The following is a 27,773-nucleotide window of genomic DNA, read 5'->3' as shown; positions in this document are numbered from 1 at the left end:
AAAAGTCATTGATTTTTCTTTTTACTCCATTGTCCATATTTCAGCATCTTAGTGTAGTTCCCATTTGTGCCTTACAATTGGGGAACATATTAAGATTTCACTTTACCTTCACTGCAAAGTGTCTTTTATTGTTCTTCACCATAACCTTTAACATAGTTTACATGAAACTTAAAGGGCCAAGAACAATTTCATTTCAATTTTAGAAACTAAAAGTCATTTAAAAGCATCTTCCTTCTCAAATTTTACATATGGATCATTTTCTAATAAGATTTAGTAAATAGGGGGGTCAACAGAGTGCATAAATGGGTCCTAATAGAGAAGAGACAAGGGATGGGAAAGGAAAGGAAGGATTCAGAGATTTAAGGAAAGTAATGTAAGAGCATGAAACTTACTTTTACCCTTCACTGGCTTCTTTAAAAAACAAAAACCAAAACCATACACAGCTTTTTAATAATAATTTGCACCAAAAAAACCCCTCCCCTGTGAACTAAATCCCAATTCCATACAGCAAAAGACAGGCAGGAAAATGGCCGATGTCTAGGCTTGTAAATGGATCTTTATTTACTTCAATTTTTGTATGCCTACAACTGGTGTTCAGTTTGAAAACAAACATCAAGAACAAAAAGACTAAAAACCTCCACACCCCATTCAAACAAACAAAAACAGCTGTGCTAGTGAAAAACAAATTACTTGACATAGTGGAGGCAAGTGAGATGGATTCTGACATCAAGTTCCTTCTATTTAAAAAGCTCTTACTGTGCTGAATTCCCAGAAACAGCTCCCACTGATGAGTTATGTCATCAGAATGTGGTGTTTTGAAGATGTTTGATAAAGAGCCATCTTCCTTTGATATTATGGTGTACAAAATAGGTTGAATAAGTTTGAAAAATGGCACACTTTGAAAAATATTACTCTGAGAAGTTTTGTAAGGTAAACTTTTTTATTTACTAGTTACACATATTCTCCAACAAATGTTACACCTCTCTCTCTCTCTCTTTTTTTTTTGGCATAGACTAATGACTATTACTCTTGCACTCACAGATATCATAGATTTTCTTGGTGATTCAATTTAGCTGGTTTGTTTTTTCCCACACTGGCTTCTTTTAATGGGTGAAACACTGAAGTTCTTGCCAAGTGATACTAATGTGTCTATCCCAAAAAAGAAAGCTACTAACAAGCTGTCTTCAGGAACTACTGTTCTCAAAAGACTTTGAAACTACATTACTGAACATTGTTTACTCCTGCAGGATATGTAAATCTTGGATGAAGAATTTTCAGGCTATTGCACTAGTAACACCAAAATCACCAACAGACATCATTTTTATAGCTACAAAAGAAAGTGTTTCTTCCCCTACTTCTTCCCTGTAGCACCATTTGTAATCCTGTAAACCATAATACAGAAGACAGATTTGCGTACATTGCTCAAGAACAGGGATTTATTGCAGGACCTTTTTAAACAACTGCAGCTCTACTGTAATTGATTTCTGCAGCTTAAGAAAGACAGCTTGGCAAACTTCAACTCTGTACTTTTCAGACTGTATTTGATCAGCTAATGTTGAATTGCTGTATGTGTATTTCATATCAATAGATACAGAAAAAGTACTACCTGAAAGGAAAACCTGCAGATTTCTTTGTTGATGGGGAAAAAGGGGAGAAGAGAGAATCAATAATTTACCGTTCTTCTTATTAAGTTAATATTATTCTAAGGCAATCAATTAAAATGCCATGTAATAAAACAGTTGTTACAATAGGATCCCAAATTTTACTAATTTTCAAAGATGTTAAACCCACAAACCTAACAGATCTCCTATACTAAGAGGAAGTTACTTAAGTAAAAAATGATGTTCTGCTATTCAGTGTCCCACATTAATAATATTGTATGGTAAAATTTTGTCTAGAAATGTACAATCATTGCAGCACTTTAAGGCTAAATCTACACTGCGGAGCTATTTCGGAATACTTGACATTTCCCAAAATAGCTATTCCATTTCTTTAAAGCAGCTCATTATTTCAAAATAGATTTTGAAATAATGGGCACACCATTCTGGAGTCCCTATAACCCTCATTCCACAAGAGTTAAGGGACTTGTTGGAATAGTGCTTTATTTCAAAATTTGGCACTGTGTATACAGCACCAACTTTCGAAGTAAGCTATTTTGAAATTACCTCAAAATAAGCTACACAAATTGCATAGCACAAATTGTGTAGTTTATTTCAAGGTAAGGGTGCAGTGTAGAAGCACCCTAACGTAATGGACTCCAAAGGACCCTGCAACCTTATTCCATATGTTGGATCCTTTCTAAAAAAATGACTGCAAAAATGGCATAGTAGGTTTCTATTTACTATCTCTTAGGCTACGTCTAGACTGCAAGCCTCTTTCGAAAAAGAGCGTCTAGACTACAATCAATACTTTAAAAAAAGCAAGCCGCTTTTTTGAAAGAGAGCGCCCAGGCAGTCTGGAGGCTCTCTTTCGAAAAAGCACATTTTGCATTACATAGTACTTTTTTTCAAAAGAGCACTTTCGAAAAAAGGCGTATTCCTCGTAAAACTAGGTTTTCTGTGGTCGAAAAAACTGCTGCATTCTTTCGATTTACTTTTGAAAGAATGCGGCAGCAGTCTAGAAGCAGGGGAAATTTTTTTGAAAAAAAAAAATTCCAAAAAACCCTGTAGTCTAGAAACACCCTTAATTACATCCTGATTCCGTTTTCTCAGTTCAGAAGTCAGAGAAGGTTTTTTTCCTATTTACTAGCCCCGCAAACACCAAATGAATTTGAGAATCAAGTTTGGCTCTCTCTCTTCTTATAGATCTTCATCTTCATCATCATTAGTAATAAAGATTCTCGTAGTCTGCAAATTATGTCCTGAAAACCACCTACATAACCACTTATCACAATGTGCAAAGGATTTTAAATGACTAATTGGTTGTCTCCACTAAAGTAGCACAATGGTAACCGAGGGAAGAATTTTACCTTGAAACTGAAATGTATATAGCAATTCCATTGATTGTGCAAAACCCAGAAAAGAATCCATCTCACACTCCAATAGCTGGTGTTGGTGCCATATTGCTAACAGAATATAAAAACAGTCAAAGCCTATTTCTGACAAAAAGGTAAACAGATAGGACTAAACATGTTCTAGGAACAGAACTATTTGTAAGATGGTGCCACTTTTACACGAGATAACTTTCAGGTTAAAATATATTTAAAGCATTGTTGCAAAAGTAGAATCTGATGTGTCCCTCTTCCAAAAAATCTATTCAGTTCAGATTTAAAACAAAATTAAATTAGTTATATAGTGCATGTTTATCTGACTCTTAATAAAACTTGCAAATCATAAGACATTTTAAATACATTACTTATTGTATGCACAGATCTCTGCAGATCTACAAAACACATATATTTATACCAGGAGTGGGCAATAATTTTTGACGGGGGCCACTCCCAAGATTTTGGAAGGTGGTTGAGGGCCGCCCTCTTCCACGGTATTAATGGAGGAGATGTGGGGTCTGGGATGCAGAAGGGAGTTTGGGGTAAAGGACTGGGGTGCAGGAGGAAAAATGGAGTCTGGGACGGAGTTTGGGTGAAGGAGGTGGTTGTGACCAAGGGCAGGGAACCGGAGTATACATTTTTGGGATGTGACCTATAGGGTTGCCAGGTGTCCGGTTTTGAACCAGACAGTCCGGTATTTGAGTTTTCTGGCCGGGAAACAAATTGAGAAAATACTAGACATATAAATGTCCAGTATTTTCTAATTAAGTACATTTTATTATTATGAGTATCAGTAGGTAGTTGTGCACTGCCTGGCTGGTAGACACGCTCACACTGTGTGAGTGTGTCTACCAGCCAGGCAATAAGCAACTACACAGTAGAGAAGAGGGGGGCAGGGCCGGGACGAGATGGAATCTCCATGGCTGGACTTGCCCGTGCGCCCCGCCGGGACTGCGCAGAATGGGCAGCACCCTGGGATTTGCATGTGCCCGGGTCAGCCCCGCTCCCCACTGGCTGATTCTCTCCCCCCTCCCCCCCGCCCCGCTCCCAGCTAGCCCCGCTCCCCTCCTGACTGGTTCCCCTCTCCCCCGAATATGAGATCAAGTGTGTCCAGTATTTCTTTTTGAAGCCATCTGGTAACCCTAGTGACCTAGAGTAGGAGGAGATTGTGATCTCGGGCAGGAGATGAGGTGCCATATCTGAGAGGGGGTATGGGTGCATGTGGAGTAGCAGAGGGTTGGGGAAGGAAAGGGCTGAGGTGCCAGAGGTAGGTTCTCGCCAGGAGACCTGCCAGCCTGCCTGCAGAGCTAAAGGCTTGCAGAGCTTAAAATGTTTCTGCCTGCTCCGCCATGTGCTTGAGTGAATGAGCAGAAGGGTTGTGCTTTGTGGCTGCCTGTTATGCAAACAGGCAGCTCCCATTGGCCAGTGTCTGTCCAGAAACCAGCCAATGGGATTGCTCTGGGGGCGGGAGCAGCATCTGAATCTTCACCCTCCCCTCCAGACTCAAAGAGAAAGTGCCCCGCAGTCGTGTTTCTGAGTGGCATGTGGCACTGCCTGGGATTCCCCACAGCCTCTGCAGGCAGGATCCAGTGCCTTGGCAGGCCGGGTCTGGTCCATGGGCCATATTTTGCCCAGGCCTGGTCTATGCAGTATTACATATACTTTGTTCACAGTACAACACATTATGTGCATAGACCATGAATCTGATGTATGTTACCCACCATGGTAATGCTGTATGCTTATTAACTAGGACCACTGAATAATAGCCTTAGGACTGTAACAAGACCTGGTTTGATGCCTGTATCTCACTGTTCTAATCCCTGTTGGTAGAATGGGGTCCTACCAGTCAGTTTTTACACTCATCTTGTCATCTTTGCCAAAAGACTGAGACCACTTGTGTTTTCTTTTGGTGACAGGGTGCTTGTACGGTCAAAGCTACTAATATGAATGACCTCTGATATATTTTAGATGTTTTTAAAGCACCTATTATTGTAGGATCTAAGCATCAATAAATATAAGAGAGCCAAAACACATTCTGTGAGCCTTTTTCAAGACAAGTTTCCTCGGTGTGACTTAACTTATTATTGAATACAAAACTGAAAGAGAATCGGACAGAATATGTATGTGCATTTGTATGTTTGCCAACCCATAGCATAGATAACCACCTAAGTGGTGCAAGATACATCATTCTCCAGAAACCCGCCTCCCAATTAGCTGGAAATGTCCACAATAATCTAAGGTTCTTCATTCATATCCTCAAGAAGACTCATTTTTTTATTACTTCTACAAGCAACTGCCAAAGAATTATGATTAAGAAGAGAAGCAACTGGGAAGAGATTATATGTGAAAGATTGAGATCAAGAACATGAAATTTACATTACACATTAACAATTACTATGGTCACTGCCAATTGTATTTTTCCTTTCAGGCTCTGAAGTCTTTGGGATAGGGACTATATTTTTCTGTATGTTTATGCAGTTCGTAGTATATTATATATTACCATAATTAAAGTAAAATAAAAAATTCAGTTCCTCTGAATTGTTGTTCCATTTAAAATGGACGTAAAAATATATGAGTAGACAGAATGGCAATAAAGAAATTGGGAAAGATACCTAGTTGCTCAATAAAATACTCAAGTATCGATATCTGTATCTACATCGATATCTACTAGACTTATCTTAGAACTTTTCCCTAGTAGTGATCATAAGCTACTTTATCACCATGCTGAATCCCTGTTTTATTTTCTCACTATAATGCTATTCTTGAGTTTCAGAGGGGTAGCCATGTTCGTATGTTTCAACAAAAACAAGGACTCTGGTGGCACTTTAAAGACTAACAATTTTTAGAGCATTAGGGTATAAGCTTGTGTGAGATACAACTTACCAGTTGTTCCTGAGTTGTGTGTCTACCCTCCAGTTAATGCAGTGTAATCATGTTATACCATTCTGCTCTGTATCCTCCAGAGTTTCAAAGTAACAGCTTTTCTGATCAGATTCCAGAAAATGTTATGCCTCCCCTGCTTCCTTTCACACTTATTTGACAAGGATGGTAGTTGTAAGCAGAAAAAATGGTTAATAAAATTATAAGCATTAGCTAAAGTGGACCTGGAACAATAATCTACTATCATCACTCTGGCAAGGAAGAGTCATTCTTCTCTGTGATAACCAATATCCTGGGGGAAGGCAAACTACAACATTTCCAGTTCTCCCTGGCTTTCACACTCTGCTTTTTGGTGTTTGAAGGCAAATGTAAATCAACTTTGGGGAAATGAGCAGTCTTTTATTAAGAAAGTGCCTCTTCACATCTCACAGTATTATTAATCAAAGCTCCAATTTTACATGATGTCCTCCAATCACTTTAATAGTGGCTGAACAGTTAAAAGTAAAAATTGCGACTATTCTGAATGCACTACTTCCGGTTGCAAATCAATTGGCAACTCAAAGATTAGTTTTCCATTACTACAGTGGTGAAGAATTATGTGCTGAATATTACAACATGGTGCAATTAGCAAGTGTTGGACATTAAAGTATATTTGGGCTTTTAACTCATGCAAAAAAATTCAGTCATGGTGTAATGACACTGGGCATTGGGACACTTCCACAGATCCACATTTAGGGAAGACCTACTATGGCTATATTCACAGTAGCCAAGAAGAGCTACTAAAGTGATGAATATGGAAACACTTCAGCTGTTAAGTAACTGGTAGTTTTGAGACTGTGCTTTGGGACTAAAGCAAGCCCTGAAAGAGTTATGCAATGAGATCTCACAGGTGAAACCGCATTTTTCAGTCTCTGACTGGTGAGCCTTTATACCACACTTGGTCTCTGCAGTTAGGAGCCTAACTCCATATTTACGTGTGCACACCAAAATAAGTGACCTGATTTTGTGGGTCCTGAGCCCCAACATCTCCTGCTGAAGAAAATATTTACTAACAGATCCCATGGCATTATCTGAAATTACCAAATTTCAGCTTTTCTTCCCTAATTTTGTGACTACAAGATAACCGTGAGATAACAGTTGGCCCAAGTGTTGCCTGTTGAATTGCTTTTATTTTATGTGCACACACTTCCTTTTGAAAAATTCTAGTTAAAGAGAAAGGAACATTTTGCATCTAAATAGATGCTCTTTGTGACCAAGCGCTCTGTCCCCAAACTGGTCTGATTCTCACAAAAATGCATGATCAAATATAAATTCTAGCAACTTTCAAGGACACTTTTTATTTTGTCTCTGTTTTTCAAACAGCCTTGCTCTCAGGATGATTTTTAATAGTCTATTCGTGTTTCTTCACCAAAGTCTGGAGAACACTCACTTTAGTGTTCATGTGATCAAATCTTAAGGGAGAGAAGGTTAAACTGACTTCCCTCCTAACTTTGTGGGGTGTATTTTCTAAAGTGACTTTTTTCTACTGTGAGTTTATTTTTTCTCTCAGCCTTTATTCTATGTACTTCAGTAATCTCACTAGTAATGATCTGCAAGATATTCAATCAACAAGGAAAATATTCACTGGGGCAAAACATGTCTACAGACATTGTCAGTTTCATCTACTATACAGACAGGAGTTCTTCTGGTTGTGAATAATAATAGTGTATATTTAGAGATTTATGCACTGGGTAAATACAGCACAAAATTTCAAAGGAGAAGAGAGACTCAATAGTCTATTAAGCTAGGAGGGCAAAATCAACATTTACAGAAGTGCTGAAAAACAAATTTACTTTTTTTGATCATTTGTGTGTACACTGGTAAATTTATAGTATCAGTGGAAAGTAATACATTTAGGATTAGATAGGATAGTGAAAGGAAGAAACAAGTTATTAATCCAACAATTCATTACACCTATTGCTGAAGACCCTGTTTCATGTAGGGAAAAGTTTTCATGCTGGAAAAAAAACAGGTTAAGGTTTTTAGGGGTTTGGGGTTTTTTTTATAAGTTTTAGTAAATATTTGTAGACTTGACAGTGCATCTTTCAGGCTCCCTGTTATACATCTTTGCATATTTTGTCAATGGAGAAAAGCTTATTAAATAGATTTTTCATGTAATGTGCAACTTAATTTTGCAAGTGGGTATTAGTCACAGTTGGTAAGTCATTCACTCATTCTGATGCTATTGATATGAAGATTTCAAACTGGTTCAAAGCACTGAAAAGAATGTTTGTGTTTAATAAGCCACTCTTACAAGATAGGATTCATAACAAGTGTCTTAAACTGAAGTCTTAATGTTTAATTTCCTTACAGTAATGATGAATGTGATCATGACACATAGGGGTCGGGGTGGTAACCTATATTATACCAAGATGGACAAAAAGGTTTAAGACTAGGAAATGACAGAAGCATTGTAATTGAATTTGGAAAGCTGATACAATAGAGTTTCATTAGGAGAGGAGGAAAAATTGAAACAGGCTTTTATTTCAAACAGGCAGCTGCAATATCCTCTTAGAGTTCAAAAGAAAAAAAAACCTCAGAGTTAGTTATTGGGAGTTCCAGAAATAATTTGTCAGCTGTCTTGGGTAATGGGAAATATGCCATGGTTTTTAGACAGCAAAAGCACAGACTCAGATCCCATTGGTAGCTGTTCCTTCCACCTAAGAGGCCTTTGAAATGCAAGCTTTTAACCAACTGATCATACATCTCAAAGTTTAAATGTTCACTGAAATGGAGACTAAGTACAGGAGAATCCCACAACATATCTACTATGCACAGTTTCATGGGGTTTAATAAAATAGAAGGTAATCTTTGACATCTTATTAAATGACAAATTAACATTAAAAGTAAAGCTACCTACTTAACTCTGATGTTTTCACTCAGCAGGTAAGTATCATCTTTAGAAAGTCTTTTTGGGAGTTCACTTTAGTTGGGACTTTAGGTATAGTATTTTCTCATTGGGACTTTAGGTATAGTATAGTATTTTCTCATTCCATCAACAAATTCTGTCCCTCAGAGGACTCGAAGAATAAAAAGTGTTTCCCCACCTTTTTGTCTACATTGCACTTAAGACTGTTTAAAAAAGAAAATAAAAACTGAACTTCCTGTATAAAACCTTTCCCTCTCCTGTGCTACCCTAACTTCTTTGCGATGTGCTGAATAAATGTTTAAGTCATAGAAAAATCAGACATCAAACTGTGTCAGTAAGAGACAGACACTGAGTTTTATCTTTAAGTTGTTTTTAAGTCACCCAAGAGGAACCATCACTTAAAACACAAGCAGTGTTCAACATCTTGATTATCTAAGTAAAAACCTGACATGATCATTCCACTTACAAAAAAGACCTAGGAGAAAGTGCAGTTACAAACTTCTGATTTAGACAGTGCTCATACTGTCTCACTGTGAATTAGGTGAAGCACACCATGGAAGACACTTTTCAAATACTGATTCTGACAAAGCTTTCATCAGCAGCACTGGAAAAAGTTGTTTGAATTTTTAAAAAAAATCTCCAGTCCCCATAGCACCAGCTAACGCCCTAATCTGAAATCTTTAAAATAAAACAGATCTAAGGAATGGGAGATCACGCAGTTTGTAGGTAATGATATTTGGACTGTATGTCTAAAATGGATCAGATTACTGAAGCATGAATTTGCAGAGCATTCAGACTGAGATGGATAGAAAATTATTTGCATATTTCACATTACCAATGTATATGAAATACCAAGGTGGCAAATCTGATCTTATTACATAGTTATAATACATCCGGAACATAGAAAATTCAGGTTAGTTTGTTTCATAAGATGCAAGATGTCAATCTTCAAGTGTAAAATGTTAGAACTGTCACTGAAAAAATTTGGTCGTTTGTCAGTGATGTCAGTCCCTGAACATATATCAATGTTAGTACATTAAATTCAGTCATTCAAAGCCGAAGAGTTGCTGAATGAACACCCACAGCTCCTATTGATGTCAATGATCACACATGCACAATAAGCGGGGGAGGGGTGGCTGTTGTATGGCTTGCTAGAGAAAGGTGTGTACCTATTTAAGAAAGATCATAGAATCATAGAATCATAGAATCATAGGACTGGAAGGGACCTCGAGAGGTCATCGAGTCCAGCCCCCTGCCCTCAAGGCAGGATCAAGCTCCGTCTACACCATCCCTGACAGATGTCTATCTAACCTGTTCTTAAATATCTCCAGAGAGGGAGATTCCACCACCTCCCTTGGCAATTTATTCCAATATTTGACCACCCTGACAGTTAGGAATTTTTTCCTAATGTCCAATCTAAACCTCCCCTGCTGCACTTTAAGCCCATTACTCCTTGTCCTGTCCTCAGAAACCAAGAGGAACAAATTTTCTCCTTCCTCCTTGTGACACCCTTTTAGATATTTGAAAGCCGCTATCATGTCCCCCCTTAATCTTCTTTTTTCCAAACTAAACAAGCCCAGTTCATGAAGCCTGGCTTCATAGGTCATGTTCTCTAAACCTTTAATCATTCTTGTCGCTCTTCTCTGTACCCTTTCCAATTTCTCCACATCTTTCTTGAAATGTGGCGCCCAGAACTGGACACAGTACTCCAGCTGAGGCCTAACTAGTGCAGAGTAGAGCGGCAGAATGACTTCACGAGTTTTGCTTACAACACACCTGTTAATACAACCTAGAATCATATTTGCTTTTTTTGCAACAGCATCACACTGTTGACTCATATTCAACTTGTGGTCCACTATGACCCCTAGATCCCTTTCTGCCATGCTCCTTCCTAGACAGTCGCTTCCCATCTTGTATGTATGGAACTGATTGTTCCTTCCTAAGTGGAGCACTTTGCATTTCTCTTTATTAAACCTCATCCTGTTTACCTCTGACCATTTCTCTAACTTGCTAAGGTCATTCTGAATTATGTCCCTATCCTCCAAAGAAGTCGCAACCCCACCCAGTTTGGTATCATCTGCAAACTTAATAAGCGTACTCTCTATCCCAATATCTACATCATTGATGAAGATATTGAACAGTATGGGTCCCAAAACAGACCCTTGAGGAACTCCACTTGTTATCCCTTTCCAGCAGGATTTAGAACCGTTAACAACCACTCTCTGACTACGGTTATCCAGCCAATTATGCACCCACCTTATCGTGGCCCTATCTAAGTTATATTTGCCTAGTTTATCAATAAGAATATCATGCGAGACCGTATCAAATGCCTTACTAAAGTCTAGGTATATGACATCCACCGCTTCTCCCTTATCCACAAGGCTCGTTATCTTATCAAAGAAAGCTATCAGATTAGTTTGGCATGACTTGTTCTTCACAAACCCATGCTGGCTATTCCCTATCACTTTATTACCTTCCAAGTGTTTGCATATGATTTCCTTAATTACCTGCTCCATTATCTTCCCTGGGACAGACGTTAAACTGACCGGTCTATAGTTTCCTGGGTTGTTCTTATTCCCCTTTTTATAGATGGGCACAATATTTGCCCTTTTCCAGTCTTCTGGAATCTCCCCTGTCTGCCATGATTTTTCAAAGATCATAGCTAAAGGCTCAGATACCTCCTCTATCAGCTCCTTGAGTATCCTGGGATGCATTTCATCAGGACCTGGTGACTTGCTGACATCTAACTTTCCTAAGTGATTTTTAACTTGTTCTTTGTGTATCCTATCTTCTAAACTTACCCTCTCTCTGCTTGTATTCACTACGTTAGGCACACCTCCAGACTTCTCGGTGAAGACCGAAACAAAGAAGTCATTGAGCATCTCCGCCATTTCCAAGTTTCCTGTTACTGCTTCTCCCTCCTCACTAAGCAGTGGGCCTACCCTGTCCTTGGTCTTCCTCTTGCTTCTAATGTATTTATAAAAGGTTTTCTTGTTTCCCTTTATGCCTGTAGCTAGTTTGATCTCATTTTGTGCCTTTGCCTTTCTAATCTTGCCCCTGCATTCCCGTGTTGCTTGCCTATATTCATCCTTTGTTATTTGTCCTAGTTTCCATTTTTTATATGACTCCTTTTTTATTTTGAGATTGTGCAAGATCTCCTTGTTAAGCCAAGCTGGTCTTTTGCCATATTTTCTATCTTTCCTACACAGCGGAATTGTTTGCTTTTGGGCCCTTAACAACGTCCCTTTGAAATACTTCCAACTCTCCTCAGTTGTTTTTCCCTTCAGTCTTGCTTCCCATGGGACCTTACCTACAAGTTCTCTGAGCTTATCAAAATCTGCCTTCCTGAAATCCATTACCTCAATTGTGCTGGTCTCCCTTCTACCTTTCCTTAAGATCATGAACTCTATTATTTCGTGATCACTGTCCCCTATACTGTCTTCCACTTTCAAGTTCTCAACTAGTTCCTCCCTATTTGTTAAAACCAAATCCAGAACAGCTTCTCCTCTGGTAGCTTTTTCAACCTTCTGAAACAGAAAGTTGTCTCCAATGCAGTCCAGAAACTTATTGGATAGCCTGTGCCCCGCTGTGTTAGTTTCCCAACATATGTCTGGATAGTTGAAGTCCCCCATCACCACCAAATCTTGGGCTTTGGATAGTTTTGTTAATTGTTTAAAAAAGGCCTCATCCACCTCTTCCACCTGGCTAGGTGGCCTGTAGTAGACTCCTAGCATGATATCACCCTCGTTTTTTACCCCTTTTAGCTTAACCCAGAGACTCTCTACACAGCTATCTCCTACATTCATCTCCACTTCAGTCCAAGTGTGTACATTTTTAATATACAAGGCAACCCCTCCTCCCTTTTTTCCCTGTCTGTCCTTCCTGAGCAAGCCGTACCCTTCCATACCAACATTCCAATCATGCGTCCCATCCCACCAGGTTTCTGTAATACCAATGATATCATAGTTGTATTTATTGGTTAGCAGAGAAGATCACTAACCCATCCCCTCAAGTGACCAGAAGAAAAGGGAGGTTTTTTAAGTACATGCCAGACAGAAAAAGCTCTTTTACCTGGACCAGAGGGAACAGCATCCACCCACTTAACCATAGAAATGGTAAAATACCAGGTGGGCACTAAACTAGTTACTCCTTTATTTGGGTGGAGAGGGCTGGGAAGGAATTTTTTCCCTCGCTGCCAGATTGGCCTTCACAAAGTGGACTTTTGTTTGGTTGATTGTTTTTTTCCCCCTTCTCCATAGCAGGCCCAGCAGGGGCCTTGGCTGGGGACAAACATGGGAGTGAGGCAATGATGCTATAACTCATTATATTGGTATAGAGTAGATGTCCAGGGCAGGTATCTCCGATGCAGAGAGATCAGATAAATGTACTGATAATGGATTTTAAAGGAGGCATTTGTTAAAGGAGTAGAAACAAGGTAGGAAGGGGGAAGGAGTGTTCAGGGTTCCTATGAGTGGCAAGGCAAAGAGCCAGTCCCTGCCCCCTTCTTTTATAGCTCACCTTAATCCTCATTCAAAGGGGCATGGTAAGGTCCCAGTAGCTGCAGAACTGGGGACCACAATGATAAAGGGGAGGGAATCTTCCCCACACATATATTGAAGTAGTCACTGAATTACTTGCACTGGACACTTATATATGCCAGGTGCTTCTCAACAGTTAATAAAGTTAAGGCCTAATAAAACCACATCCAGTGTCTCCTGTCTGCTCTTGGCATAGCCTGACAATGTGGAAGTTGAAAGCAGCTTTCAGGATCAGGCAACTGAACCACAATCTATTTTAGGGCAGTTATAGTCTCTAAATTTTATTTGGGAATATTTTAGGGCTACAGAAAATGAATAAATAAAGGAATTTCCTCATATTCATTATATGTTCATATATCACTTTTAAAACACATAATTTCTTGGTGCAATTCTGTATAAGGAATATGCTCCAGATTCATGGCTGAATGACTGCAGTTTCATGGCTGAACTATTGCAGTTTCATGGTGTTATACTGAAAATTTGGAGAACTGTAGTGGTGAATCAGGTCCTAAGAGTTGAAGGACAAGTTGGAAATGCTTCTGTCCCAACCTGTCCCCCACCACCACCTCCCACCCCAATTAAATAAACCAAACCAAAACAAAAACTAACCAAACAAAAACCTAACCCAGACATCTGTAACAAACTACACAAAAACCCATGCTGAAACTTAGTAGCGAACTATCTTTTAGTGTATTATAGTATTTCAAACACTAAAAGAAAACAGTATTAAATTCCTCGTTTAAGATGGATTAAATGTGTCACAACTGAATTACCTGCCACAGGATCATTGATACCAATCTCAGGAGATTGATCCAATTCCAACTCCGTAGAAAAAGCTGATTCCTCTTAGCAAATTTATTTCTCTTTTGTTTTAACAAATGAAAGCAATTTATCCCCATAACAAACAAATATGGCCAGGAGCTTAATCAAGCTTATGTTTCCATTATATACCAGAAAATGTTATCTATGGGATTGTATTGCTTAAGGAACAAATATTTCATGAGATGAGACTGCTCAAAGATCCAATTGAAAAACAGGTATTATTAGTGATATGGTTTAAGTCAGATGGTGCTGACACATACACAGACCAGCATCTGAGTGCTGCTCTGTCTTTGAAGAAATGTTGTGTTGCTGGTAGTTTTGTGATGCAGTTCTTTTAGAGGGAGCCATCACAAGCATTAGTAGAGTGTGCTCTGTGCCTTAACCTCTCTAATTAGAGAGAATTTTTGGAGCAGAGTTGCTCCCTGAGAACCTGGCAAGAGTGTTTTGCCTGAGATTCCTGAAAGAGAGGATTGTCTAACTGCAGGCTGGCCATCTTAGTCATTCAACTCATTATGTAGTGTAAATAAAACAAGTTACACTATAGAAATAAACACACTATGGGTATGTCTACACTGCAGAGTTTTTCTGGAAAAACGGCTATTTTTCTGGAAAAACTACACTTACGTCCACAGTTATTGCATTCTTTCAACAGAAAGTCGAAAGAACAGAAGGTTTTTTCCAACAGCGGTAAACCTCTTTCTATGAGGAAGAAGCCTTTTTCTGAAAAATCTTTTTCAGAAGAAGGCATGTGTGGACGCGGAACAGTGTTTTTTCAAAAGAAGAGTCCTCCAGGAAAAAGCAAAGGAGCCCTGGTAGCCACTCCATCCACAGTAATCACAACTGAAATGTGAGGTAATGTCCAATCAAAGTGGACACCATCTTTCGAAAAAGCAGATTGCTTTTTCATTGTGCATTTGCTGTGTAGACACTCTCTTTCGAAAAAAGGTTTTCCTGAAGATCTCTCCCGGAAAAACTTCTTCCAAAAGAAGCTTGTAGTCTAGGCATAACCTTTGTGTTACAGATTTCTTCTCTGACTGGAAACTTATCCACATGGCCCTGATCTCTGCTTTTTCTTAAGAGAGGCGCTACTACAGCATTTCTCTTGATAGCTGACCCAATGCAAGCATGTGGTGTCTGGTCTATAGGGATCAGATAAAGGCCAAAATAGAAAATAACTTTATACACTTAACCAGCAAGACGGAAGAGTCCCCTCAGTAAGTCTCAGATCTTCTTGCAAATATGCTGAGTGTACAGTGAACCGCCTAAAGAAAGTTTTCTTATAATGTTTTAACAGTGAGTAAGATACTTATGGTATTTGGCATATTTAATTAATTGAGAATAAAAAGTAATGCTAACATCAGCAAAGAGGTAAAAGGACACAATTTAAGGGTGCCTGCTATATTTAGTTGATCTACTCCTAATATTTATTTGAGATTATCCAATCAGTCTCTCTGCCAATGAAGTCTGACAAACTATTAGATTTTTTCCATCAACATCTGTTTCTGTAATCTCAGTTATGGTCAGCATTTTGAACTTTATTTTCTGAAAATGAACATTATTTTCAGTTGCAAGCAGTTGTACCAGGATATTAGAGAGACAAGATGGAAGAAGTAATCTATTTTATTGGACCAACTTCTGTTGGTGAGAGATAATGTGAAACCTTGTCTTTCTCACCAGCAAAGTTGGTCCAATAAAACAGACTGCCTCATCCACCTTGTCTCTCTAGAAAGATAAGCTTTAGAGCTTACACATTACTTCTCTCCAACAGAAGTTGATCCAATAAAAGATTGTCTCACCCACTTTATTTCAATATTTTATTGGCACTTTTACACCTGCCCACAATATTTGCAATTTAGTCTAATAGATAGCTACAGATTTTACCACAGCATCTTCTGAAAACTGTTTTACTAAGAAGTCTTGAACATTGATGGTTTTCTTGACAAAAACTTATTTCATGTTTTTAAAACTATTGCTGAAGTTTCCTCTTTTTTTTGGCAAGAGTACCACATGCATTGTCTTCTTTGTGTGTAGTGGACATAGGTGAATTTGAAGAACAGGAAAGAGGTTGCTACTCCAACCAGTTATGGGGATGCAGAAACAGGTTGGATAACTAAGTATTAATGGAGTCCACTGAATCTTTGAGAGGATTCCCCCTTTTTTCCTATGACAATGACATTCTACTCTTTGACTGCTGATTGCAAATAGCAGACAAAATTAACCTCAGCAAGAAAAAAAATCAAGTCTCAAAATGACACTGGACTAGCTCAATTTAAGAAGCCATCAACATCTCATACCTAACCAGATCCTGAGACTGTATAACCTGAAAAGTCACATGTGGAACACCATATCGATAAGTCCAAAAGCAACACCATTATATCCCTTTAGTTGACCTTCTCTTTCTTCAAAGTAGTTTAAACATTTTAAGTCAGGTGTTGAACTTCATTCGAATTAGAAAAAAATGGAGGTGTTCCTCAAAGTTTGCCATCCACCATTATGTGCATGCATCAGATGATTCTCAAACTTTTCCATCTGATTGCAGGCTGAACTACTGTATATGATAAGAATTCTTCACAAAGCAAGTCTTGGCCAATTTTAAGAAAAGTATGTTTGTGCATTTTATCCCCTAGCTTTGGGAGAATGGCCACCAGAAAACCTTTTTATTTTAACTCTAAAATTGAAAAGCTATATTAAGCTTCGGATTGTTATAATGTGTAGGTTTGTTCCCTCTCCACAATATAAACACCAAGCCCACACCACTCTTTGAATCCTCAGAAATATTCCAGGAACCTTCTGACGGGGTGGTCCAGCCCCGCACTGGCCAAGGGCGGAGCCAGCTGGCCTGCTGGGCTGTGCAGACCCTGCCCCTGCAGCAGTGCTAGGCATGCTCCAACTGCAGGCCAGATATAAAGGCCAGGGAGACAGCTCTGAGGGGGCTGGCCTCGGGGGAGGGAGGAATTCCTGCCCAGCCTCCAGACCCACAGCCGGACCTGCCATCGGAGCAAGAGCCGTCGGGCCGGCCGCTGCCTCTGCTACAGTCCCCGGGCTGAGCACAACCGCAACGCCGACCGCGGTGGGCAGCTTGCCCCGCCGCGGGGGATAACCCCGTCGCTGCTGCCCCAGATGCCAGACCTGCCAACGCTACGGCCACCGCCAGCCCAGCGCCTGCAGGTGGGGTCTCCATCAGCCACAGGGCTAGGGTAGGAAGCAACCCAGGGCAGAGGGCAGGGAACGTTGCGGTGGGCTTGGCGCATTTTGGGGCGAACCCCCTGCCAAGCCAGTGGTGGGAACCTCTCACCTCTAATAGGGCCCTAGGCTGGGGTCCGGTGGAGAGGGAGGGCTTGGACCCCCCTAATCCATCCACCCCGAGGCTGGACTAGGCCTCCGGGCCTGCATTTGTGCTGGACTAGGCTTCTGGGCCTGTGTTTGTGCTGGACTATGCCTCCGGGCCTGTGAGTTAAGGCTCGACCCCAGGGCCGAGCCGTGCGGGGTGGGGCACCCCGCGACAAACCTACACTATTGTTTCTGACACTGTCTAGGCATGAAAGCTATGTGTCTCCCTCCCAAGGTAAAGTGTACTTTTGGATACTGTCACACTACAGTATCATATGTTTTTTGTCTAGAGGCAATGGTGGAAATTTTATTATCTAGTCATAAGAAGCCATGCTCATTGGTGAAAAATAGCCAACTCTCTATACTATGGAAAAGTTGAATCTATGATGGAAGTTTGGGAATTTGTATTGGGTAATATTTCACGAAAAGAATAAACATATCTCAAATTTTGTGCATTAAAACTGAAGAAGTGGAGAATTTTTTGCCTGATAGTCCATCTGATATCTAATCCCAGTTTACCACTTATTTTTCAATACAAATAAAACCAACTTTTTTTTCCAATTCAAAGTTTGGTTTTCTGCATATAAATCACTTTCCTTTATCCTTTACAAGTCAGAGGTATGCCAGAGTTGAACTGCAAAGAGATGGTGATGAACTTTCCATATTCAATTAATGCCTCTCTTTTACTGGTCTGTTTTACCTTGTTTCTGTTTGTGTTTGTGTTTCTCATTTACTGTCTATTTTTTTCATTTAACCTCATCTATTTCCCCTCTCTTCTCTTTCCATGCATTTTTTTTACTTTGACAAAGGTGATTGGATAGGCTAAGGTGCATGAGAGATGATACTTTTTACCTGTGCATTATCTCACATCGATCCCAAAACGACAGTGATCAAAAGCCATTACAAATCTGATATTTATTTGATGGACGCAGCCAGGTATCACAAACTCATTTCACATCCTTCAACAAATCACCATAATATGGAAATGAATCGTGGCCGCTAACAACTTGGATTAGATTTCAATGATTGATCTATAGATGAACGGCCTTGTAAACTGTTGCAGATACTAGTCACTTGAAGCATCAGAAATTTTGTTTCTAGTCTATCTAGTTTTCCTAAATCATGTCCCTTAATGTTATACAGGCAGTCCCCGGGTTACGTACAAGATAGGGACTATAGGTTTGTTCTTAAGTTGAATTTGTATTTAAGTCGGAACTGGCTCCAGATTCAGCCGCTGCTGCTGAAACTGACCAGGGGCTGACTACAGGAAGCTGGAGGCAGAATTGCTCTGCCCCCAGCTTCCTGGAATCAGCCACTGATCAGTTTCAACAGTGGCTGAATCTCGAGCCTGGGACAGAACAGCTGGGCTGCCAGATAGGTCCCTGCAGGACCAACCCGGCAGCACCCCAGCTGCTCTACCCCAGGGTCCACAACAAAACCCTGGTCTGCTGGGGGGGGCTCACTAGCTGCGCCCGCCCCCCCAGCAGACCAGGGATATGGGGAGCAAAGCCGCAGCGGCGGCGGGGTGCCGCGCCTCTGAGGCTTTGCTCTGGCAAAGCCTCAGAGGCGCGGGACTCGCCACCACTGCGGCTTTGCTCCCAGTGCCTCTGCTCTGCTGGGGACCATCTCCAGCAGACCAGGGACACCGGGAGCAAAGCCGCAGCGGCGGCGGAGTCCCGCGCCTCCCCGGCTTTGCCAGAGCAAAGCCTCAGAGGCGTGGGACCCCTCCGCCTCCCTAGCTTTGCTCCGGGTGTCCCTGGTCTGCTGGAGATGGTCCCCAGCAGACCAGGGGCACCCGGAGCAGCTTTTCTCGCCCAGGAGGTCGAGGTGGCGGGACCGCTGCGCTCTGGGCGGTCCCGCTGCCTGCGAGCTCCGGGGCGAGAAAGCCCCGTTCGTAAGTGGACTGCCTGTACTAGTAGTTCCCTCAGGATAAATGTTTAAGTCATTCTACTTTATAGTCCTGATCCTTCATTATTTCATCATCTGAATATTTCAATTTTACATTTTTGGTTCCCTACAGAGCTGCCTCTATAATTCCCCATCTTCCTGCTTTCTGGTGCTTGCACGACTTTTGGATTTCTCAGTTCTTCTCTACATTTATGCCTTCACTCTCCCTCGTGCTTGCTCCCCTTCTGGATCATTTTAGTCTGTACTCCTTCCATTTTTAAACTGTTGTATATTCTACTTACTTTTCTTTTGCATCTTTTCACGCCGCAAGATTATGAATCTCCTAACCTGCAATATAACTGCAAGGGGTGACAGTTCAGCAGGAGAAAAGTTAATGTACTAGCTAACTAAGATCAGTGAAGTATTGTTTATGACACACATGGGAACAATCACTAACTGAAACATTTCTGCCAACATTGTAATCATTTTCTCATTACACACAAGAGCTTTCATATACCTTATTATAATTCATATTGTTAGATAAATTCATTTTTCAGAAGTAAGCCCATCCAGATTTGCAACCAGCCATAGCAAGAGTTCAGAAAGAGATTAGGAAGAGGAAAACAATCATAAAAAGATACCAAATAAATAACAGGGATAACAGGTGATCTCTAAAGAGGAAAGTAGGGATGGATCTCTGTGCCGCAATTCACTTTCAAAATCACAAAAACCCTTTTGAACCTCTTGTATTCCCCTGACTAATGCCATCATTATTTCAACACTGCCTGTTTACAGTAAAACAGGTGCTATCTTGTCAGATGAGACCCTTTCTTTCATCATCCTGGAGTTATTCATTGAGTATTGTTACCACTGACAAGGTTTTCTGGTTGCCTGGAAACCAGGTCATGCCGATATTATTCAGAATACCCTGAATAACCAAACCTTGTTTGGTTTTTTTGTTTTTTTGCGGGAGGAAAAAAGTATGGGTGTTGAAGGAGGAATTGTTTTATTCTCGTTCCTAAACTTCCCAGGAAAAGAAGTTCCATCAGCTTATCTCAGAGGGATTCAATGAAATTAATGATGGAAAACTTCCAGAACTCAATTAAAATGATTCACTATATAATAAGCTATCATTCTTGAGTTTCATTTCTAAAAGCTTTTTTTCCACACTACCTACAAGAACATCTGCCAAGCTATGTAAAATAGAAGGGAACTATTAATGTGTGCTAAATTACCTGATATGGTTTAAAGATATTATGACAGAAAGAACAAATTTTGTTGGGGGAAAGTAATAAATATTGGTATTCAGACACAAAAAGTTCAATATTCAATTATGAGCTTGACACAAATCCCCAGCAAATACCAACCAAGACAGCAACTTAAAGATAACAATTTGCCCGTAAAAAAGTTTCAGTTCGGTAGAATAAAGATTCTGTTTTTGACCCTTCTTCACAGTTGTTATTATACCACAAGTGGATATTCAGAAACCATGTTCCCAAACAACTTGCAAATTCCTCAGCCATACATTTTCTCAATGTTCAAATATGTAAAAAAAATGGTGCACAAAAGAAAAGGTATTCTGGTGGAAACTGATTTTTCTTCATCAGATCAATATTTAACTTTTACTTATAAAGTTCAATTTTCCTTTGAGATTTCAGAAGCGTGCATTGTTTTTGTTCTGAAATTGGTTGTTTGACAAACAGAATTCTGACCTCATCTATTAGAAGGAAGGTAACGACAATGAGAAAAAACATAGTTCTGCTCTCTGGCCACAATGGAGTGTGACTGAATTCCCAGAAACAACAGCTTCTTCCAATGATTTTGACTGTCAAAATACAAAGTGTAAAACTTTAGACGTACAAAGACACCACAGAGAACTCCATCTCACTTATTTCATTGACACACACTGTGGCTTGTAAGAAAATTTATCTCAAATAGCAAGTTATAGAAGATTTCTTCCAAATTATTTACTTTGGCAGTCCACTCAGTACAGATTAAAATACCGAGTCTGTTTCAAATGCAAGTCACATCTTTAATATTTAAAGCTAGCGACATATGAAGGATATAAGGAATCCCTCAGCTATCAGACACAGAATTGCAATAAGGCAGACCCAATGAACTGGTGAAAGTCATGCAGAAATACTTGATCCTTGGATGAGACTATTCCCTTTTTGGATAGTCAAGGACTGAAAAAGGCATGAAAACTGTTGGCTCTGTCCTGAATGGAAAGGAAAAAAATAAGGTTCAACTCTTAATGAATCTTGACAATTGGTTAAAAACAACATTCACAACTCAGGAAAAGCCCAGTAACGTCCAGTACCTAAGCTCATAAATTCAAAGTATGAATGGCAGCAATAGAATGGTTGGTATGTTCTCTTAATCATGATGGAAAGAGGAAGAAGGGGTACAGATGCTACAGTACCCATGAAATATTTACAGGCCATCCTTGCTATAAGTCCAAGATATGTTCCAAAAAATTTGGACTTATAAAGAAACAACTTAAAGCTGGAATTTTTTTTATCATGGCTGACTTCCATTTGCACAAATTGGTTGTTTTTGGTTTTTGGGTTTTTTTTTTTGCATGACGTAAGTGTGGGGAATGGGAGGACTTATAACACATCAGTTCCTACAAGCATCAATGACTTCAGTGCAGAATGGATGTATACCAGGGTGACTTATAGTGGGGACGCCCTGTATTTCCCAGAGTTGTGAGTTCAATCCTTGTGGAGGCCATTTGGGGCAAAAAAAAAAAAAAAAATCATCAGGGGTGGTACTTGGTCCTGCTGTGTAGGCAGGGGACTGGACTCGATGACCTTTCAAGGTCCCTTCCAGTTCTAGAAGATAGGTAATCTCCATTAATTTAATTTAAATTTAAATTTGATTGCTAATCAAGCAACAGAACTCCTTCCAATGCTCTGGGTAACTTACAACAGGCTAAATTCATATAATCTATATACAGAGAGATAAAGGGAAAGAAAAAGCATGTGTGAAGAGGACAGGAGAATAACGGAAACAGGCAAGACCTAAGGCTAGAGTGAAAAAAAAGTTAAAATATATGCCATTTAAATGCTTGCTACTATTCCAGCACTGATATTTGTTTCCAACAAAAAACATTAGCACTTTCTTATAAAAAGGGAAGCCCTGAAGGATAAATGTTTTTGTGTCAGTATAATGTGTACAATATAATGTATCATGAGGCATATAAAGAGGCGTTCAGTTGAGTCAATTCTTCCTGAGGTTGGTGTACTTTTGGAAAAACTAAAATCCTGAGCAGGTATATAAAAATGGTGCAACTCCAATGTAGAATTTTAGATAATGGCAGAATATCAAAGGTCTGGAAAAAGTGATAAAAGGTATATAAAAATAAAAGTGTTTTTCTACACCAATGCCTTTTATATTCTTTGAACATGAATCCATGTTTTGGACATCACTGTAAAAGAAATAGCCCCCAACCCCTTACATCTCTTTTGCTGTCACTTTGCCAGGTGATACTACAAGCATGCAAGTTACAATATTTTGTACTCCATATTTTTGTATTCAATCCAGTGAAGACACAAAGTAAGAATATATTCAGTCCTTATATTTTGAAAATACATATTAAAGGAAAAGGCATGACAAACCTCGGGAAGGAAAAAAAAGGCTTGTCAAAAAGGAATTAAGAAAAGGAATTATAAAGTGCCTACAGGAACATATCACAGGAAAAAATTAGATCTAAATTAATTAAGTAAACAGACTGTAAAAATTTACAGCCCTACATAACACAGAATAAGACTTGTGTGAGCCAAGTAACAAAATCAATTTTACCCCTTCAACTATGAGACTATATACTTGTAAACCATCTCATAAAATTTATCAATAATGTTATACAAGGAAAATAAAAATGTCCTATATATGCTAAATACACCATGCAATAATCTACAAAACACCTAAGTAGTTTGCCTTTTGGTATGGGTCTCTGGTGTGTTTTTGTTTAATTCTAAACAGCAAAATATATGCTTTAGTTATTCTTTCAAGGTGACTTTTTTTCTCTTCTCCCCCAAAGAACCATAGTGTCTGTTCTTTTTTCCTTTTTACTGCCTACACATTAACTTCAATTGGCTTTGGATGAGGCCTCATGTCCCTCCAAATAGCTTTGGAAAATCACATAATTTCAGAGTTTTATCAGTATAAGATACAAAAGGTTGAGGCCAGCACACATCTGCCAACCTCCCTTCCCCTTTTCCCCATCAATTAGAGGATTATCACACTGACAGTTCTCCTATAGACTACAAGAATGTTTAAATATGCCATTCTCTTAGGCTGTGTCTACATTGGCATCCCTTTCCAGAAAAGAGATGCTAATGAGACACTTCGGAATTGCAAATCCGCGGGGGATTTAAATATCCCCCGCGGCATTTGCATTTACATGGCTGCTGCTTTTTTCTGGCTCTGGGTTTTTGCCGGAGAAAAACTTGAAAGTAGGAATAAGGGATCTTCTGGAAAAGGGCTTATTTTCCGGAAAATCGCATCTACACTGGCGCTTTTCTCCGGCAAAAACCCCGAGCCAGAAAAAAGTGGCAGCCATGTAAATGCAAATGCCGTGGGGGATATTTAAATCCCCCGCGTATTTGCAATTCCGAAGTGTCTCATTAGCATCCCTTTTCCAGAAAGGGATGCCAATGTAGACACAGCCATAATGTTTCTGGGAAAGTGGCTTGCTTTATCTCTTATACCTGTGACAGCTAGATCATGAGCAGCCAGACCTAGCAGTCAGAGCCAGAGGGTGGCTGAGCGAGGTTCTGTGGCTTCTATGCAGAAGGTCAGATTAAATGATCACGATGGTCCCTTCTGGCACTAGAAGCTATCATTCTATAGGAGTGTCAAGCTGGCTGAGTCAGGATCAGGAGACAAACTAGAGATCAGAACCACAAGTCAAGAACTAGTATACCAGGGGCTCAAATGCAGGAGACATACCAGAGGCCTGGAAATCACTCAGTGAAAATAAAAGGCACACAATCTGGAGCAGGATAAAACTCAATTGTTTAGACAGCTTTAAGTTCCTGCTGCTAGCTTAAACAGAGCTAGTGGACCAATCATGGGTCCCAGGTAAGTCACTAGCAGCAGGCTGTTAGGTGGAGGGTTGGAGTATGGCTGCTCCTGTGATCCTAGGGGAGCTGGGCTTGAGGCCTCAGGGTCAGGACAGTACCACCCAAACAGGGTTTTGTTCACATTGCCTTACCTCTTACAGGAGGTTTGATCCTATTTCACGTAACTCTGCAACAAGTGGAGTGGGAGAATGTATCTTTACCAGTCAAGTGCTCTAATTAATGTTTTCAAGGGAGATGCCCACAGAGCTAATTAATACGAGACAACTAGTTTGGATGAATAAACAAACTACCTTTTCATCTGTAAAATTAACTCCCCTTACATATATCTATGCTATTTGACAGTTGCCCAAGCAACATCCATGAATAATTATATATAAATTCCTACCTGTGAACGAATTCTAACCCATGATTTTGACTTTAAGTTTTAACAGAAAAGAAACAAATAGCTATGTAATCCTAGTTGTTATGGTTTCCCCTTTACTTTGATATCATAAGGAAAAAAAACTGTCAACTCTGATAAAGATTGAAATATTTCTCAGAATCACTGAGTTGACTTTCAGTTTCTGGTTATTGCTACAGATTTCCCCTTCCACTAGGAGTGTACATTGCTGTGAGCACCTAAGAAAATAGACTGAAATGTGACTTCAAACAGGAATGTGGAAACAATATGCTATGTAACCCTTTCTGTGACAGCACAAAAGGTTTTCTTAGTTTTTTTTAAAATTCAGCATTTCTTTGCTCAAAATGTCTAACACTTCTTTCTAAATCTCCCACATTTCATTTCACAGAAAAAATTGTACCATGAGTGATTCTTAATTTAAAGTGCATGAAATAACCATCTATGCTGGGAGAGGTATTTTATTTATCATCTTTCTTGCAATAATCTAACTGCCCTTTTAAATTCTGACCTCTTCGCTATCCTCATTAAAAATACTGAGTGGTGTTCTTCCCATCTGACCTTCTGTAACACCATTTTACATTAGACCATCTGATTGAGTTCTGAGGTGTGGAATAATGAAATTAGGGTCTATAAAATATTCTCATTACCCATTTTGTTTCCTTCTGCATTATACGTTGTTTTGTCTCTCATTTTCACAGTAATAAATCTCCTGACACGATCACAGTTTCATTGATGTCAATAGGTTTCCGCAGTACAGGAACTTATATGGCAGGGCAAGCAGCCATGGCGAGAGGATGAGAGAGAAACAATATACTAGTTTTATGTGAACACCAAAGAACAAGAGGGTCTGATTCACTGCTCTGCTATTCTAGTTTTATGGTGATCTGACTCCACTGATATGAAACTGGAATTTCACAATGCTAAATCTAGACCAGTAATTATAGAATCATAGAATAGTAGAACTGGAAAGGACCTTGAGAGGTCATCAAGTCCAGTCCCCTGTCTTCATGGCAGGACCAAGCACCATCTATATCAGTGTTTCTTAAACTATGTTTCGTGGAACATTGGTGTTCTGTGAACAACTCGCATGTGTGCTACGACCTCATCTTTGTTTTTGTTACTTCTTTGTTTTTGTTTTTTTTTTGTCTGACAACTGTTTTTTAAAGAAAATTGTCATAGGTGTTCCGCATAAAAAAATATTATTGTTTGGTCTTCAGTGGTCTCAAAAAGTTTAAGAAACACTGTTCTAGATCATCCCTGACAGATGTCTATTTAATCTGCTCTTAAATATTTCCACAACCTCTCTAGGCATCTTATTACAGTGTTTAACCACACTGACAGTAAGGAAGTTTTTCCTAAAGTCCAACCTAAACTTCCCTTGCTACAATTTAAGCCCATTGTTTCTTGTCCTATCATCAGAGGTCAAGGAGAACAATTTTTCTTCCTCCTCCTTGTAACACTCTTTTAGGTACTTGAAAACTGCTATCATGTCCCCTTCTCAGTCTTCCCTTTTTCAAACTAAACAAACCTAATTCTTTCAGTCTTCCTCCATGGGATAAGAGGGAAGGTCCTTTCTTGGATTGAGAACTTAAAAGACAGGAAACAAAGGGTAGGAATAAATGGTAAATTTTCAGATTGGAGAGGGGTAACTAGTGGTGTACCCCAAGGGTCAGTCGTGGGACCAATCCTTTTCAACTTATTCATAAATGATCTGGAGAAAGGGGTAAGCAGTGAGGTAGTAAAGTTTGCAGATGATACAAAACTGTTTAGGATAGTCAAGACAGAAGCAGACTGTGAGGGACTCCAAGAAGATCTCACCAAACTGAGTGATTGGGCAACAAAATGGCAAATGAAATTTAATGTGGATAAGTGTAAAGTAATGCACATCGGGAAAAATAACCCAAACTATACGTACAGTATGATGGGGGCAAATTTGGCTATGACAAATCAGGAAAGAGATCTTGGAGTTATCGTGGACAGTTCTCTGAAAACGTCCACAGTGTGCAGCGGCGGTCAAAAAGGCAAATAGGATGCTAGGAATTATTAGGAAAGGGATAGAAAATAAGACCCAGAATATCTTACTACCCCTGTATAAAACTGTGGTACGCCCACATCTTGAATACTGTGTACAGATGTGGTCTCCTCACCTCAAAAAAGATATTTTGGCCTTGGAAAGGGTTCAGAAAAGGGCAACTAAAATGATTAGGGGTTTGAAACGGGTCCCATATGAGGAGAGGTTAAAGCGACTTTAGAAAAGAGGAGACTGAGGGGGGATATGATAGAGGTATATAAAATCATGAGTGGTGTGAAAAGGGCCGATAAAGAAAAGTTATTTATTAGTTCCCTAAATAGAAGAACTAGAGGACACCAAATGAAATTAATGGGTAGCAGGTTTAAAACTAATAAAAGAAAGTTCTTCTTCACACAGCGTGTAGTCAACCTGTGGAACTCATTGCCAGAGGAGGCTGTGAAGGCTAGGACTATAATAGAGTTTAAAGAGAAGCTAGATAATTTCATGGAGGTTAGGTCCATAAAAGGCTATTAGCCAGGGGATAAAATGGTGTCCTTGGCCTCTGTCTGTCAAAGGCTGGAGAGGGGTAGCAGGAGACAAATCGCTTGATCATTGTCTTCGGTCCACCCTCTCTGGGGCACCTGGTGTTGGCCACTGTCGGTAGACAGGATACTGGGCTAGATGGACCTTTAGTCTGACCCAGTACGGCCGTTCTTATGCTATGTTCTTATAGGTCACGTTTTCTAGACCTTTAACCATAATTTATACGTGTTGAGAAGCATAGTTCTGATCCATATTAATTGCACTACATAGAATCTAGTCTTGAAGGAATCATATTTCATTTTTGAGCCAAACATTAGATTGTTAGGTCTTTGGGATAGAGACCGAATCTACCCGTGTGTCTGTACAGCACCACACACAGTA

At 39.7% G+C, this 27,773-nt stretch overlaps 1 protein-coding gene across 10 annotated transcripts in view; it reads right to left on the bottom strand.

Moving 5' to 3' along the window:
• The window catches only part of SDK1 (sidekick cell adhesion molecule 1), an 855,588-nt gene that overhangs the window by 399,217 nt on the left and 428,598 nt on the right, over positions 1-27,773 (bottom strand). For 2 of the 10 annotated variants that reach the window (XM_075899631.1, XM_075899633.1), the window contains exon 1: positions 393-972. The exons of the other annotated variants lie outside the window; for them this stretch is intronic. The gene's annotated coding sequence lies outside the window, so the exon portion shown is untranslated. Of the gene's footprint in view, positions 1-392; positions 973-27,773 lie in introns of those variants that run through there. 10 annotated transcript variants of the gene reach the window in all.

This window comes from Pelodiscus sinensis, chromosome 16, assembly GCF_049634645.1.
Source record: "Pelodiscus sinensis isolate JC-2024 chromosome 16, ASM4963464v1, whole genome shotgun sequence".
NCBI lineage: Eukaryota > Metazoa > Chordata > Testudines > Trionychidae > Pelodiscus > Pelodiscus sinensis.
Note: the sequence above shows the minus strand (reverse complement) of the source record. Positions and strands in the feature narration are given on the sequence as shown.